Genomic DNA, 17,516 nt, shown 5'->3' with positions numbered 1-17,516 from the left:
ATTATCCGTCCATGCATTTTGTGCACTTATCCTCATTAGAATCATAGGTGAGCTATAGTTTATCACTAGCACAAAAAGTAAACAAGTGGATGATTCCTGATTATTTTATTAATCCCAATTTTCGCTTAAGTGAACAAATGCCATGAAATAATACAGTCCAACCATTTTCAGCCTTAAGGCTTTCCTTTTATTATCCTCGTTAAGAAATAACATTACTTACTTATTTCCTAACATAAATCCGCTAAGGGTTAACTCAGCATGACACATGGACCACCGTCTGAACTCTGCCTGGACTCGATGTTGTCACGAGGGCGTTCCGCTCGCCTTTTCCCTTCCTCCAACCCCCACCACTTCCTGTTTCCTGTCCTTGCAGGAAGTAGCTCTGCACTCACTTCCTGTCAGCGGAGGGAGTTTACGGGACTATGAGTAAATTTGGTTTGAGGCATGAGGTCATGGCAAATTAAAAAAAAACGTGCACCCATTTATTTCAAGCATGCAAAGAAAAGTGAGAGAGAGTTCAGAAAGAGAGACATTATAGCCCACTTTGTTCTTTATTCTGGTCCACTGATTTTTCAAATCAAGATGCCGATATGTGTTGCTTCAAATTAGCAAAACCGGTTGGTTAAAAATGTATTGATTCATTGAGATTCATTTTTATCGCAATAGGTCAATGGCCAATTTTAATCAGAGAAGGCTTTATGTGTCAGTATTTTTGATATTGATGTCATCACTTTTTCTAGCATAGCAGGTTTTTTAGATATATTTTGTTTGTTTTTCACTTTGACCCATAAAAGCTTGTGAAATATGGCTTTTATCATGTGCAGTAATTTGTGGATATGATGTTTAATAAGAAAATTTCACCCGTTGCCGAAACAAACCATTAAAGAGGAAATGACTCACAAATATTCTTGACAGAAATCTGTTCTATGCGGCCCCATTAGTCTAAACACGGCATTGTGAGAAACTCTGATGTCATTTTCAGTCGACAGCAATTGTGTCTCATGGCCACGCCCTGAGATGGATTAAAGATGGGTCGATTTTGCTGATTAATCCATATTCCATAAGAGCGATATTAATCAGAATGTCGAGTTTAGACTGGTAGGGCCTCAGAGAATATAATTGTCAAGAACATTTTTTACTTGACTTCCCTTAATAATAATTGTTATTATTGTTGTTGTTGTTATTATGCACACTAGATGGGCCGCCTCACAGTGCAGAAGTGCAGGGTTGTCCTTCCTGTGTGAAGTTTTCATGTTCTGCCCTGCGTGGGTTTTCTCCGGATACTCCGGTTTCCTCCCACATTCCAAAAAAACATGCATGGCAGGTTACTGGAAAACTCTAAATTGTCCCTGGTTGTGATTGTGAGCGCATATGGTTGTTCATCTCTGTGCGTGCCCTGCGATTGGCTGGCAACCAGTTCAGGGTGTACCCCACCTGTTGCCTGATGACAGCTGGGATAGGCTCCTGCACACCCGCGACCCCCGCGAGGATAAGCGGATAAGAAAATGGATGGATGGATGGACATTTTGTATTAAATCACTGGTGCATTAATTACAATTCAGTTTCTGAAAATGACATGGAAAAATAGCCACGAATTATTATTGTCTTATTCAAACACACACATGCACGCACGCGCACACACACACACATACACACACACAAAACATTTTGTTCTTCCTCCACTAATGACTTGGCCCATCTGTCCTGTTTAAAAACTAAATGTAGTCCTTGAGTAGTCCTTGGGCACAAGAAGTTAAGCCAGCCTTTGTCTAGACCACTGGTTCTTAACCTTTTGAGAGGTACCGAACCCAACCAGTTCATATGACATTCACCGAACCTTCATGAGTGAAAATGAAATTTCCATTTCCATTTTCCGAACCGCTTGATCCTCACTAGGGTCGCGGGGGGTGCTGGAGCCTATCCCAGCCATCTCCGGGCAGTAGGCGGGGACACCCTGAATCAGTCGCCAGCCAATCGCAGGGCACACAGAGACGAACAACCATCTACGCCCACACTCACACCTAGGGACAATTTAGAGCGTCCAATCAGCCTGACATGCATGTTTTTGGAATGTGGGAGGAAACCGGAGCACCCGGAGAAAACCCACGCAGGCCCGGGGAGAACATGCAAACTCCACACAGGGAGGCCGGAGCTGGAATCGAACCCGGTACATCTGCACTGTGAAGCCGACGTGCTAACCACTGGACTACCGGGCCGCCCCTGAAAATGAAATTGAATTACAAATTCAAGACATAAAAAAAACACATTTATTAAAAACAGAAATTTTTCAAGACACCTGTAAGTATAAGGTTTTTTTAATTATGCACAAAATGAACCAGCCAGTGATGGCGTGTCAGAACCAAATGACATGTTGAGTCGGGTGTGTGACCTCCATGGCAGAGGCTCCGTCGAACCCCTGAGACCGATTCACCGAACCCCTGGGAACCCAGTTTAAGAACCACAGGTCTTGATGGACGCAAAAATGTCACCTACTCTTCTGTCCATTTCTTTCCAACTTTGTGTGTAGTTTTGACAGCCTTTTTTTTTTTAAACTTGTTTCACATTTAACAAGTCAACGGCACAGACCCTGATTTACCAACTCTCCGCTCATATGCCTCCTCCCCTCATTGCTTGCTCCCTTTTCGCAAGTGAGCCAAGGTGTGGGTGTCAAACTTCTGAGCTCGCCTGGTTTGGTGGCCTTGGCTCCCAACATCTCGTGGGTTGCGGGTTGAAATGCCGAACCACAAGAGGCCACTGACTAGTGGAGGCCATCTATCACCGTGGTAACAGCCAGCCGAGCAGCCAGCCAGAATCTGAGTCAGCATAAAGTTTATTTTGGGTCTTGTTCAACATACAGCGAGTCAAGGGTGGGTTTTTTTTTTGGTTTTTTTTTTTGAGCAAAATACATTCGATTGTATATAATTTAAGAAATTATAAATAGAAACTACTTTTGTCTCCTGGCACTGGAGTGCTAAAAGTTAGCTTCTATTTTTTTACTTTTCCTAGACGTCGATTTATTACTGTTTGCTAAATCAGGGATTTGCTTCCTCAATCAATTTTGCTTATTTTCAAACAGATATTCAGCTTGAATTTCAAAAGGCAGAAAATGTGTTCTTCAGCAGTGTAGAAACTTCATGGCAGGGACATGTTTAATGTCTGTGGCTCTGAGTGAAATGTTTCCACCTTCCAATGGACAATTCAAGAAAAATATTCCTTCTGACATTTTGATTTCACGTGAGCCATTGATAAGTCTCTTTATAAAATACTAATATGCTCATAATCACGGCATTTATTGACTTTTCTTTTTCTTTTTAAAGCAAAGCTTCCAAAGGATGACCTTCAGTGTATTTTGTTTTGCCTTTGAGCCCTCAGCGGGTTTACCAGTGATGTCAAGAGGTAATGATGACCATAGAACCGGAAATAGAACTCACTGCAACAAAGCAAATAGTTTGACGGCTCTTTGCATCATGAATAATAAAAGCCATTTAATATTTACAAACACAAAGTAATGTTGACACAGTTAATAACAAGTAGGAAACCGGCTTCAAGCAGAGGCCTGATTTGGTCTGTGGAAGTGCCACCGTGTCAGTTTCATGTTACTTTTATTGTCTTTAATGATAGCTTTTACTCCAATTATTCCCTTTGCGAAAGGTTCTATTCCATGCATCTAAAAGTTCTATTCTATGTAGTGAGGCATGTGGCGTTCATTTTTATTTAAATTCTACGGTTCCTTATGTACAGGGCTGGACTGGCATGAGAAATTGGCTCTGACATTTTGACTGGCCCATGAGCATGAGACATCTAAGCACACGCATAGGCACCAGTGCGCATATGTCGGCATGCACACATATACTAGTTCCTCTCTTTTTGACCGAGAAGATTTTTTTTTTTCTCATTTGATCCACCAAATGTGTTTATTCAAAACAGATATACCGTTCGAGTTTCCTTTAGGCAGTATCATTACTGATGTTGTTTGGTTCAATTTACTGTCCATTTTCTAGATGGCAAAGTGGTCCTCTCCTGCTGATCTGTAGGCTGGTCTTTTGTGGGGTAAAGGAGGAATAAAAAGAATCACAAAATAATGAATCCCAAACAATGAATTAAAAATTAATTAATTGCACTGCATTTGCCTCGAAAGACGCCCGCCCACCAGGCATCTGTCCAGTCCATTTTGCATCCACCATCTGCAACTGTAATCTTTCTTAGGAGATTGATTTGGTTGTCTTTCTTTCCACTTTTTCTCTGCTAGTCTAATCAAAAACACTCCTTAATTAAAAAAAAAAAAAAAAAAAGATTTCATAACTCGTGTGTCATGTTTTCTCCGCTCTAACCATTTCGTTTGAGACGTCCAAAAGTGGGGGAAAAAAGTAGGATAAATGTGAGTGATAACTCACTCTGGGGCATTTTTAGGAATGGAGGCTGTCTGTGATCCACAGCGTCTATTTCTAAACCCTCAACTTAAGCGTTCTTGCTATTTGCGTGTCCAAACTTTCTGTTATAGTTCAGAATATTTATCATTCTGGCTGACTTGGTTTCCCTGAATCGACATGCGTGGGTCTAAACACTGGCTTTGCAAGCACAGCAGCGATGTGGAAATCTGTCTAAAATTAAATGGAATTTCAGCCCTTCTTTCTATATTTGTGCGCTGCTGGTTTTGTCACTATAAGAGGCCCTGACGCCACGTGGGAGGGTGTGCAGCGTGGCGACCCAGCGTGACGCCGCGGTGAATGTGCACGACTGCCAGCAGACGCAAAGAGAACGTGTGGGAAACTGAAAAAAGACCAGAAGGGGAAAAAATATCCCGGAGAGGAATCATCCTAAAAATACGCTCTTTATGTTCTTTATTGGTAAACTCAATGTCTGAACCAGGAATTGTTGCTCAAATGAACAACAGGTAAATAGCAAACAATTACAGATTTAATTACCGGTAGTTACAGTTTTCAATCGTATTCATCTTTGGTTACAAGCTTAATCGGCATTCAAAATGAGGCATCATCTGTCAAAAATCCCCATTTTGTTAGTGTGAGGCTTCACCTTTCAGTAAACCGGGGATGCAATTTACCTCCATATCGTTTTAGGCCCGATCTTAAACCATTTGTCTTGTGTTTTAACTTACTTTAAAATCGACTACCAGCTCGGTTACTACAAAATTTAACTCCATCGTGTCAGTTAGTTAGAGCTCAGTAACTTCACTGGTGTTATAATTTAGACCTTAAAATAAGAAACAAGCTTCAAAGACATTGAGACAATCTCCTGGCACTCATCACAGTTTCATCTAACATTACTGTCTGGCATGAAATTCTTTGCAACCTGGTTTAATTATACACTTGGTGAAAACTAACAATTACGTGGGTTCCCCACATTATCCTAATCTAACTTGCTTAAGGCTAACGTTAGGATAAATGTGACCGGTGTCACAACTGATTGTGACAGTCTTTAGCTCCACATCGCTGTCGCTTCAAGAACACGAGACACTTTGGTTGATTGTGGCTTTTCTTTTAATGGGACTCTGCAACACAGTATGGAGGGAGCAATGATGAAATCGCATTCGGTCTCTGACATGACAATGCGACTTCCTTGTAGCTCTCCTGATAACAAAACATTGTCCATAACAAAACAAAATACACAACATGGGTCATCGCGGAGTAACTATGTACAGAAGAGACGAAAAAGAACAGTTTCACTATTATTTACATGGTGTCAGTAAACGCATCACGCGCTGCAGAAACGGCTGCGCAACGAGCAATAATGGCGGCTGAGACGAAATGCGGGCTCACGCCAGTAACACAAGCGGCCAAATGAAAAACGACACGAACAACTATATACGGCAGGAGTGTCAAACTACATTTTGTCGCAGGCCACATTGGAGATACAGTTTCCCTTGGAGTGCCGTTATGAATTTTGGGAAACCATATCAATGTTTAATCACCGCCACATGTTACACATACACAGCGCACAACAAATTGATGGATGACTAGTTTCAAAATCAGAAGTCAAGAATAATGACTGTTATTGTGGATTACATGTGACAATTTGAAATTTGGTCTCAGACTTTAGCAAGCATCATGGAACTTGACATGCTTGATTTGCTTTTGCGGGACATATAAAATGACGTGGCGGGCCAGATCTGGCCCCCGGGCCTTGATTTGATATACTGTACAGTAAAACGTAAAAGAAACAAACATTACCTGCAACACGGTATAGCGGGAGCAATGGTAAAGTCGCATTCGGTCTCGGGCATGACTACGCAACACTTTCGATCAACTCAACATGTAAAAACTTTCTCTCGACAAAACGTTAATTAAATAACAATAAAAAAGCAATGTGGACTCAGAACAAATCACGGAACTAATTAAGCACACCACACAATAGAAGAAGAAAAACAAACTGAAATATCCATCCATCCATCCATCCATTTTCCGAACCGCTTGATCCTCACTAGGGTCGCGGGGGGTGCTGGAGCCTATCCCAGCCGTCTTCGGGCAGTAGGCGGGGGACACCCTGAACCGGTTGCCAGCCAATCGCAGGGCACACAGAGACGAACAACCATCCACGCCCACACTCACACCTAGGGACAATTTAGAGCATCCAATCAGCCTGCCATGCATGTTCTTTTTGGAATGTGGGAGGAAAGCGGAGTACCCGGAGAAAACCCACGCAGGCCCGGAGACAACATGCAAACTCCACACAGGGAGGCCGGAGCTGGAATCGAACCCGGTACCACTGCACTGTGAAGCCGACGTGCTAACCACTGGACTACCGGGCCGCCCAAACTGAAATATTCTTATTAAATTATAAATGAATGCAGACCATCAACGAGATGCGACTTACCAATGCTACTTCCTCGTGGCTCCGCGGCGGGAAGCTGGAGTATACGCAATGCTGAGTGATAAATAAATAAGTATAGGTCGTTTCCCTACATACACCCTGGACGACACCACTGCACCCCATGTTGAAGAGAGAAGTGACAAAGTTCATCTTGTCATCCATCTATCTATCCATCCATCCATCCATTTTCCAACCCACTTTTTCCTCACAAGGGTGGCGGGGGTTGCTGTAGCCTATCCCAGCTGTCATTGTGCAGTAGGCAGGGGACACCCTGAACTGGTTGCCAGCCAATCGCAGGGCACACAGAGACGAACAACCTTCAATGCTCACACTCACACCTAGGGACAATTTAGAGTGTTCAATCAGCCTGCTATGCATGTTTTTAGAATGTGGGAGGAAACCGGAGTACCCTGAGAAAACCCACGCAGGCATGGGGGGCGGGGGGGGGACATGCAAACTCCACACAGGAAGACCGGAGCCGGAATTGAACCCGGTACCTCTGCACTGTGAGGTCGACATGCTTACCACTGGACTCCGCCCAGCATACAATATTCTGCTAAAAAATCTTGACAAATACTTGAGGACGATAATCCATGTCAACAGTCTCTTTGATCATTGTGAGGAATCCAAGTACACTGGTTGACCCATTTTTTGAACCGCTACACTGCAGATGTCCACTAGCGCATAATGCCACTCATACGAAAAGTTGGGCGCCATTTCTTTTGTTTTTCTCCTTTTCTCACTTTTCCCATCTTAGATTTCCCTCTACAAGCTATTCCCAACATATCATTGGCGGAGTCTATGTATGTATGTGTGCGAGTGTGTGTGTGTGTGTGTGTGTGTGTGTGTGTGTGTGTGTGTGTGTGTGTGTGTGTCTGGAGCCACGAGATGGAGTGTGTGGTTAGCCACTGGTGTGTTCAGGGACTGAGGGGCACCTCGCTCTCTCTCTCAGTCTGCTGCTGGCTCTCTCGGTCTGTCATTTGGCTGCCTGTACAGGTCATGTGACCACCATGTGTAAAGGATTTAGTCCACCACAACTCATACACTGGCGCTTCACATCCAACCTTATTATTCCCATCACGTTCCAATGGAAGACCAATGCCCTAAGGTTGTATTATTTGGAATTTCACCAACATTTTGGGGGGAAATTTACACATAACTTCATAGTTGGAACGGCCATCACTCAGCGAGCCTCACAAGAGCTCAGTTCAGCGAGCATCATAGGGCTGCGTGTCCTTTTGTTTTGTTTTTTTTTTGCTTTGCCTTGCAAGACCAAACTTGAGACATGAGTACTGTATGGTGGCAGCGAAGTGATTCACGTCACTTCACAGGAAGCAAAGTTTAGCAGGTCCAACAATACGTCCATTATCTGGACCGCTTTATCCTCATAAGGGTCACGGCTGACATCGGGCTGTTGGCGCCTTGGCTGGGTACACCCTGAACTGGTTGCCAGTTATTTGTAAATATTCTTCAAAAAAAAGAGTCCCCAAACTATTTATTGCCACTCCCAGTTTCCCAGCTACAAGTCACAGTCCAACTAAACATAAAACAAAAACAATTACACTTTGTGTATTTGACACATAGAACGAAAAACATGACACGGGCAATTTGCATCTACTGTATGTGGTGCTGTTGTTACCCAAGACAACAGGCAACGCAAACTGCAGTTGTGTACACATGGAGACAATATAACACAGTACTCACAGGGATGTAGTCTTTATCCTTTGCAAAGATCGACTAATTATGATCCCCTAATGAGAAGCTGAACAGAGCCCCCAATACAGTATAGCTGTATGTCTGATTTATACTGCCCCCAGGTGGCCAAGGCGCACACACCAGAATGAGCAGCACACATGCAAAATCAGCCAAAAATAGTTTTTTTTTTTTTTTAATTCATTCAAATGAATTTTTTTTATGAAGTATAATATTTTGAGTGCAGGTTTCCCTATTTTAAAAAAGTTGTTTTTTGGAGGATTCGGGAGGTCTGGGAAAACTTAAATTTCCAATAATTGGGAAAGATGGTCTGAGATACAAGAGCTTTGAGTAACAAGTGTTGTCACGGAACTGATTAAACTCGTATCAAAAGGAACCACTTTTTATGTTTTTAGTAAAATGAACATTTTGGTTTTATTTCATTAACTACTGACAAATTCCAAATTCAAATATGGTCATATTGCGAATTACTTTACAGATAATGACAAATAGTCAAAAGGCCAAAAAGGGTCGAGTGTTTATTGTTTATTCCAGAGTTCTGTGTGTGTGTGTGTGTGTGTGTGTGTGTGTGTGTGTGTGTGTGTGTGTGTGTGTGTGTGTGTGTGTGTATGCAACAGTGTCAGTTGTTGCGTTCCACCCACCATGGCTGTTGTCCAACACGAGAGGGGTCACATTGAAGGTCATAGTATGCACCCCACCAAACACACACACACACACACACACACACACACACACACACACGTTTGAATTTTTTTTCACGTATTAATTATGTTTTTTTTAATGCAATCACATTACATAAAAGTAGGTGCCAATATTTACATTTTAGGTGAAATACACTTGAGCAACAGGCTACTTTTAGTGTGGTTCCGTCGGGTCTTGATTTTGTCTCGTCGTACGTTGTAACTTGCATTGCTTCCGCTTCAGGTGAAATGTGAAAACAATGCTGGGATTCTTCTGTCTGGAGGTCAGATACGGCTGACAAAGGATGAGGGGGGAGGAACGTGTTGGGGTTGGGGGGATGAGAGAGTGAGAGAGGGAAGAGTCGCGGGAAATGGAGGAAATCCCAAAAGTCAACATCCTGTTGGAGGAAACACCTCTGACACCACAAATGGTGCTTCAATATCCATCACACATTAAAGCTAATTAAAGGGAGTACATACAGTAAACATCAGCGTGTAACTTCAAGTGAATCACACGGCAGCTAGGAGGCAAAAACTGTGAATCACTGTCACTGCTGGTGTGCAAACTGGACGGGAAAAAGGTCGAAATGAAATCCAATTAGCAAGACAAAGCCTTCCAAGGAATTGTTTTGCAGGTGTTGGCCACAGACCATTTCCCTGTATTTATTATTCTGGGTGATTCCTGCCTAGTTTTTGCATTGAAAAGAGGGAAACGACTACTATTTGCATTTTACATTTGTTATTTCCAGTTTCCAAAATAAACCACTTCTTTTCACTTTGACTGAAGGCAAACTTCACAACCCCTGAAACTGAATCCAAAACAATATATATAAATATAATTTCCATTGCAAACCAAAGGTTCTTGTCCCATGTGACCATGTGATATGATACTTACTCAGTCATGGATGCCTTTCTGCCAAAATGTCTGTTAGGTTGATTGTTTTTACTTATCATATATTTGCATATTATTAATGATGAATTGATTATGCTTGCAATGAAGAATGTTTATGCCTGCAATGATGTATTGATTATGCCTGCAATGAAGAACGCTTATGCTTTTAATAAAGACATGCTCACATCTATAATAAAGAATGCTAAGTGCACTGTGTGACAGTTGAGGGACGCAACCACCTTTACGAGAAAGTGGTTGGAAAGAGGTAAGTATTCAGACAAAACAAGAGCAAGTTCGGACGTGGATAGAGCTGTCAACACCAGCTGCAACTTGGTGTTTTTGTAATGATTGCACACATGTCCGGAATTTTCACTCCCATACAAGCAACACACACACAGTCAAGTTCAGTGTGTCTTCAACGGCCCTCACCCTTTAGGTTGGACACACCCATGTATTAGATTCCAAATGAGAAATAAATGAGAGTTCGAGCGGGGAGATCCTTGGGTGACGTGCAGAGATCTGAAACCTTGTCCCCCTCTCGAGTGATTTGGTAGCAAAGCATCTCCTCTACTCATTGAGTCTTTATCATGAATGTCTAATTAAGACCCATTAGCATTGGTAGTTCAGTGGTAGAATTCTCACCTACCGCACGGGAGGCCTGGGTTCGGTTCCTGGCCAATGCACCAAAACAATGTCAGGGTTTTTAAAATGGTAATAATAATCTCGGTATATACAGTGGGTAGTTCAAACCTGTCTTTTGTATTTGCATTGAGAAATGTATTGTGGAAAATGAGATATATTAAGAGGATGTGTTTTGCATATATTTGTCCATATTTCAAATAGCATTTTAGTCATCGTCTGGTTCGGAAGCATGTGGCCCTATATGCCCCGCCCCCCGAGTAGCACTGATGAACAATGGCCACCCGCATTATGCCAATCCCTGATGTACAGGTCGGCCTTCCAGGATGGCACATGCTTACATGTTAGTTTTGTCTCCCAGGAGAGTCAAGAGTGTACAGGAGATCCCAGGAGTCATGCCGATATACTACAGTAGGTAGGTGATGCCTTTTGCTGCTCCTTTGTGCAAGGAGGCACAAGACTAGTACTGCCAGAAAAAGACTGCATGCAGACCCAATGTACACAAGTGGGACCTGTGCTCATAGCCTGGCACCATGCAACCAGACATTTGCCAGAGAACACCAGAATTGGCAGTCACCGACTTGTGGAGAGTGATCCGCTGCCTGTAAAATCCTCCAGCATGACTGGTTGCGTAGTGGGTTCGTGACAGTCCAGCGCAGCACATATCTTTGACGGGCCAGAAGTCCCCAACTGCTGTAAATCTAATCAAGCACCACAGAGACGTCAACTATTGTTGCTTCCACAGCTGCCATGTCGCACGACGGGCTTCCCTTGGAGCTCACTGTTCTTTTGATCCAAGCCTGGGAAAACATATCCCATGACACCACCATTTGAACAGGTGTTGTAGTAGCAAGTGCAAACAGGACTTGTTTTGAGGAAGTTTACAGAAGTTGGACAATCATCTCACGTTTTCAAGTATAATTCAGAATCTAGTCCTGAGTGAGTGAATGATTTGGGTCTCTGTTGTTGCGTAAATAATTAAAAACACTCCCCCTGACAGCGAGAGCTCAAACTTGCCCCCAAAAGCCCTGTTTACTGTGCTTGTTGACATTAACAAACGACTTTCAAATAAACTCAAATGAATTACTCGTTGTACATTTGCCATAACACGTTGTAGTCCAAAAAAGGACAAAAGAAATCCAGTTTTTGTCAATAATGTAAATGAAGTGCACTTGGATAGCACTTTATCTACGATAGGGATGAGCAACTTAAATGCTGGAGGGAGCCACACTTTTGTCATCACTATTGCTAGAGGGCCAAGTAGGACAACATGCTTTCTAACCAGATGTATGACAAATATGCTATTTTAAATACAGTTTTCAATGCATGTCTACAAGATCCACTTTCCTGACCCGGCAACAAAGTGTGTGAAGCATACAACAAAATAACCATATACTGTGACTTTTGTTTTCCAACACACAGGGCTGCCTTTGAATAACAATTCAAGGATGGCACAAAACTGCTTAACAGCAAACCAACATAAAGTGCAAGAACTCATTTTGTGCATTTTTTTTCCCCCCCACAAAAATTAACTCACTCAAAATTATTGTATTTTTGAGAAATTACGTTTGTCATGCATATCATTCCGAATCTCAAAACAAATATTTTCACGTAGTCGCATAGGCAGGACACGTGAAGGTAAGTGCAACCAGGCCATCTAATGCTGATCCTCATGAGTGTCGCAGTCGTGCTAGAGCAGATCCCAGCTGTCTTCTGGCAGTAGGAGGGGTACAGCCTGAGCCGGTTTTATATGTTGTGTTTTTCCAATTAAACAGAGTGCAACTAGTGGGCTGCCAGTTGCCCATTTTCGGTCCAGGGACACATTCCAGGCTTATTAGAACACTAGTTAGCCACTTATCCCAGCAAAGAAACTTAGAAAGAAAGAGGCAACAGAAAGTAAGGATTCATGACAGTTTTACTCATCACTGTGTGCCCTCCACTGGGTAGCTTCCATAGTTGCGTCTGACCCCTCTGCTGAATGTGTTCTCCAAAGAAGAATGTTGAAGTGTCCTAAAATGTCAGTTCATGCCGCCGAAACCATTCTCAGCACGGACCAGTGGTGGTTGAATATGTTTAATGGCGCGCTGACACTTTGCTTTTATTAAGTACTGCCAAAAGAATGGCTAGGATAATTGATTTCAGGACCCACACAGACTCATTTAAAAGGGAACCGCATAAAAATTGCTGAACACTTTCATCATCTGGGAACAATAATGAACAATCATCTGAGATTTGAGGCAAACTGCGAGGCCAACTGCAAGCAAGCCTGCATGTGCTTCCTAAAGAAGATAAGTCATTTTGGTGTAGACAGGAAAGGGCTATCCCTCATCTCAATCTGTTCTTGTTTGAGCTTTTATTGCCTGCTATGGCAGTGCTGGAGTTACAGAAAAGAAAGGCCCACAGTTAATGTCGTGAAGGTGGCTGGAAAAGTCATAGGTGCCCCACACATTCTGAAGATGGCTTCATTTTGGCAAGTTTACAAAGTTAATACATTTTGCGGAAACATGAAATGGCCATTGCTTTAAATTTGAATTGTTCCATGTGAAGAATTAGTTGTCAAGTCATCGTATAGGTGTGCAGCTTCCCAAATCGAAAGAGATTTAACACAGAAGATTTTATCTCACAGGGTTTTTTTTTTTTTAGCATTCAGGAATTTGATAAATGGTCCATTTCTTCCATTCATCACTTGCAATGTGGTGCATTAAGTACATTTTTATTTGAATTCGATTCAGGGCTTTTGGAAAAATCTATGAGTAAATCATCCATCCATTTTCTGATCCGCTTTATCCTCACAAGGGTCTCTGGAGCCTATCCCAGCTGTCTTCGGGCAGTAGGAAGGGTACACCCTGAACCGGTTTCCAGCCAATCGCAGTGCACACAGAAACGAACAACCATCCACGCTCACACTCGCACTTAGGGACAATTTAGAGTGTTCAATCAGCCTGTCATGCATGCTTTTGGAATGAGGGAGGAAACCGGAGCACCCTGAGAAAACCCACGCAGGCATAGGGAGAACATGCAAACTCAATCCAGGAAGGCCAGAACCAGAATCGAACCGGGTACCTTTGCACTGTGATGTCGACGCGCTAACCACTGGAACACCGCTTTGAGGAAATCATCTCATTGTAAATACCCTCTATGTGTCAGCAGTAAGTTAAGTAAGGAACGTTTATTTTTAATGCCTTAGATATACTCATGTTTCACTTTTCTGCACAACAAATCAGACTGTTGCAGTTGTTTTAACGTATTACTTTCACATTAAAGGATGTATGTATTAACATGTTCATGTTGTCCTTACAAAATACAAAATAATTTAGCAAATAAAATTACGTTGCTTGATTTTTTTTTTTCTTCCTCAATCATGGAATCGTTTTATTTTCGTATACCATTTCAAGTGCAACCAGCACCATGTAGAAACATACAGCAAGTAACCCGGGCAGTGAATTCATCGCAGATGACGCACCGTGCGAAAACAGCAGCTCTGCCTTTGGCAGGAACCCTGATTTTAGACGAATTCACCTTGCTCCTCTTCGCCTATTCGACTGTTTCAATTTACTCTTCTTTCCCCGGAGAAGACGCTGCAGTTTTTCGCTCTGATTTGTGTATTTTCAAGCTTTGCCCAACAGATGGCGGCAACTGACAGTCGCACATGATGCCGTTGTTGATGAATATTAGCAGCACGGTGAAAAAGAGTGTTGACCACGTTTCGGCTTCAGGTTCGAGGTTAATTGACACTGTCTTAAACGTATTAGTTTGACAATACAGAAGTGCACAACTGTAAAGCATCATAGTGCGTTTGTAATGTTGGTGTTATCCTGTTTTGTGACATGGGTGGGTTAAAATATCAAAAACATCACATCAGTGCTGCCGCTATAAGAGTAATATCCTACGAGAATGGCGTGAGAATGATTTTAAAGGTTATTGAATGTGCTAAAAGCACATTTATAGTAAATAAAATGGAACATACGGGATTCTCCAATTGAGTAAAAAAAAAAAAAAAGACTCATTAAAACAGAATATTTTAGTGTGCGCGATGAGAGAAATAATCTTTCTTGGTCATCCATCTTCTCCTTCTCTCGTCGGGCGCCCATTAATATCATAATGAGATGGGTACCATTTTTGGACACGAGTAATTTATCCTCACTGCTGAGGCTAAATAATTGAAACCAGTGTTGATGTTCCAGGAGGTGGCCAGGGGCAATGTTGGTTAACTGTCAATTAAAAAACAACATACAGTATATCATGACTGCTTGTTGACCTCGCAAGTCCAATTCATGATGATATGAAGTTTATTGGTATTTGCCTTGCTTGTGCTGGTAACGCTATGTACTATATCATCATCCATGTTAATGTGAAAAGAGAGATTTGCCGTTTCTGGTGCTAAATCTGTCTTGCAACATGTGTGTGCTTTTATCAAGTATTGTACTTGGCTGTGAAATACTTTTTATTCCTTCTGTGAAAATAGAAATGGAATTTCAGCCTTGATAGACACACACAGAGATGTCTAACAACAGTTGAATATGTCTTCATTAATATGAATATTAATTTTCTGTGAGGTAGCACAGTTGATGAGTGATTAGCACGTCTGACGCACAGTCTGGAGATTCTGGTTCAAATCTCCATGGAAACATATCAATGTGGTCTGGTCTCCCCATGCTTGTGTGGGTTTTCTCTGCATACGTCGACTTCCTCAAGCATTATGTTTCGCATTAGACAATGGCTACTTTTTAATGCAGGAAGCAAAGCCATTAATACAGCAAAGTATGGAAATCTTTACTTGAATATAGTTTTTGAACCAGATCTGCTATATTGTACAATCTCCAATCTTGGATAGTTTTTTTCAGCTAGTAGAAAGCAGTTCCCATGTGTCATCATAAAAGGTCGCTGTTGTTCTTCCATCTGAATACACAAATGATAAAGAATTAAGGGTGGCCTAGTGGTCCAGTGGTTAGCGCGTCGACCTCACAGTGCAGAGGTATGGGGTTCAATTCCAGCTCCGGCCTCCCTATTTGGTGTTTTCACGTTCTCCCCGGGCCTGCGTGGATTTTGTCCGGGTACTCCGGTTTCCTCCCACATTCCAAAAACATGCGTGGCAGGCTGATTGAACACTCTAAATTGTCCCCAGGTGTGAGTGTGAGCGGGGATGGTTGTTCGTCTGTGTGTGCCCTGCAGTTGGCTGGCAACCGGTCAATGAATGAATAAAGAATTACTGTACTGCACACTTCAGACCAAGAGCCTATTTTTGTGTCTTTTGTTCTGTCATATGGTGTTTGTTGTCTTTTGTGTGGACTCGTTGTGGACTTTTTTCTTTCGCATTTTGGCCACGACATTCATTGAAGGAGAAGAATCTGTGCTTAATGGTTACTCCTTCTTGGCAGCACGCGTGTACCAGCACTGATTTTGATGGGGGGAACGTCGGCGCTATTTGACTGTCGCCGCTTAACAGCTCAGGGACGCTTGTGTTTTTTGTGCCTGTAATGGACAGCATTTTTCAGTGCCCAGTTTTGTTCAGCGGAGATGTCGACACTGTTGGACAGTCTGCATTGGTGCGGCTGGATGAATGGCTGCTGGAGCTGAGGATGAGGAGAGAGGAGCATCAGCGTGGAGCGCGGATGGGTATTTGGAACTGAGAGTCGGCGCTTGGAATTGAAGCGGATTTACGTTGGACAGGAGAGATGAACAAATCTCTTTTTTCGTCAATGGACGCTTTAAAAAGTTAATTTTCATTTATATGTGGATAGGGTGTTGGGATAATTAATGAATGAATGCTCCTTGAATGGTTTCTGTATGTGTCGTTCGTACACTACAACCATACATTTGTTGTTAGGAAAGTATCTTCCCTTTTCCAATCACTTTCTAGGCTTTTCCCAAATGAATGTATCAGACTATCAGATGGCAAGGTTGATGTTTAACCCTTTCAAGGACAGCGGTCACTCCAGTGGACAGCTTATTATGTTATCAGGTTACAAGGTGCATGAAAGGGTTAAAGCCATTTCTTATTTTGGAGGGAGTGTTACCTTCAGGCTCGTTTCATCGTTAAAATTTTTGCTGACGTTTCACTTCCTAACGTGTCAAGCTTTTAATGAAGGAGCAGGAGTACGTAGTTTTATTTATGGTGTGTAAGGAAAAGAAGTGCGCATGTGCACTTTATTATGGGATCAGTGCCACCAGACTGCAGTGGCGCTCAATCAGCGGTACCCACCAAAGGAAACATCAATCACTCCTCAGACATCAAGTGATTTACTTGACACTTGAGGTGCTGTGTACTTGCGGGCATTGGATTTCGTGAGAGTTTCAAAAACATTTTAAGAGCACCAACACCAACTGAGTTGAACTCAAGTAAATAAAATAGAAGTGCAATACATTCAAAACTACATGGGGATCAAACATGCTCACAGCAGATGGTCTCGAAACAGGGATCACTTGGCCGACACACAATTTAATGTTTTCTTTTTTTTTTTTCTTTAGCCCTCGGGAGTAACGAAACAACATTGTTTAATGTTTGTTTTTATTTTGTTTATTTACATCGGTTGACTTTTTTGCGCTATATGGAAGGAAAAACGGGTGGTAACAGCAACGTCTAGGAATTAACATCATTAGACAACTAGCTTGTTCAATGATTCTTTCATTTGAGGGGTGTGCAATTAATTTTGCACAAGGACCACATGAGAAATGCTTGCCAAGGGCCAAGCCAACATGCTAACCTCAATTTTGAGTTTGTATTTAGAAAAACCATATAGTCTAGTTTCAATACATTTCTTTGT

This window comes from Hippocampus guttulatus, chromosome 1, assembly GCF_054856545.1.
Source record: "Hippocampus guttulatus isolate MCC_2025c chromosome 1, RoL_Hgut_1.0, whole genome shotgun sequence".
Lineage (NCBI taxonomy): Eukaryota > Metazoa > Chordata > Actinopteri > Syngnathiformes > Syngnathidae > Hippocampus > Hippocampus guttulatus.
The sequence above is the reverse complement of the archived record's forward strand: the minus strand, read 5'-3'. Positions refer to the sequence as shown.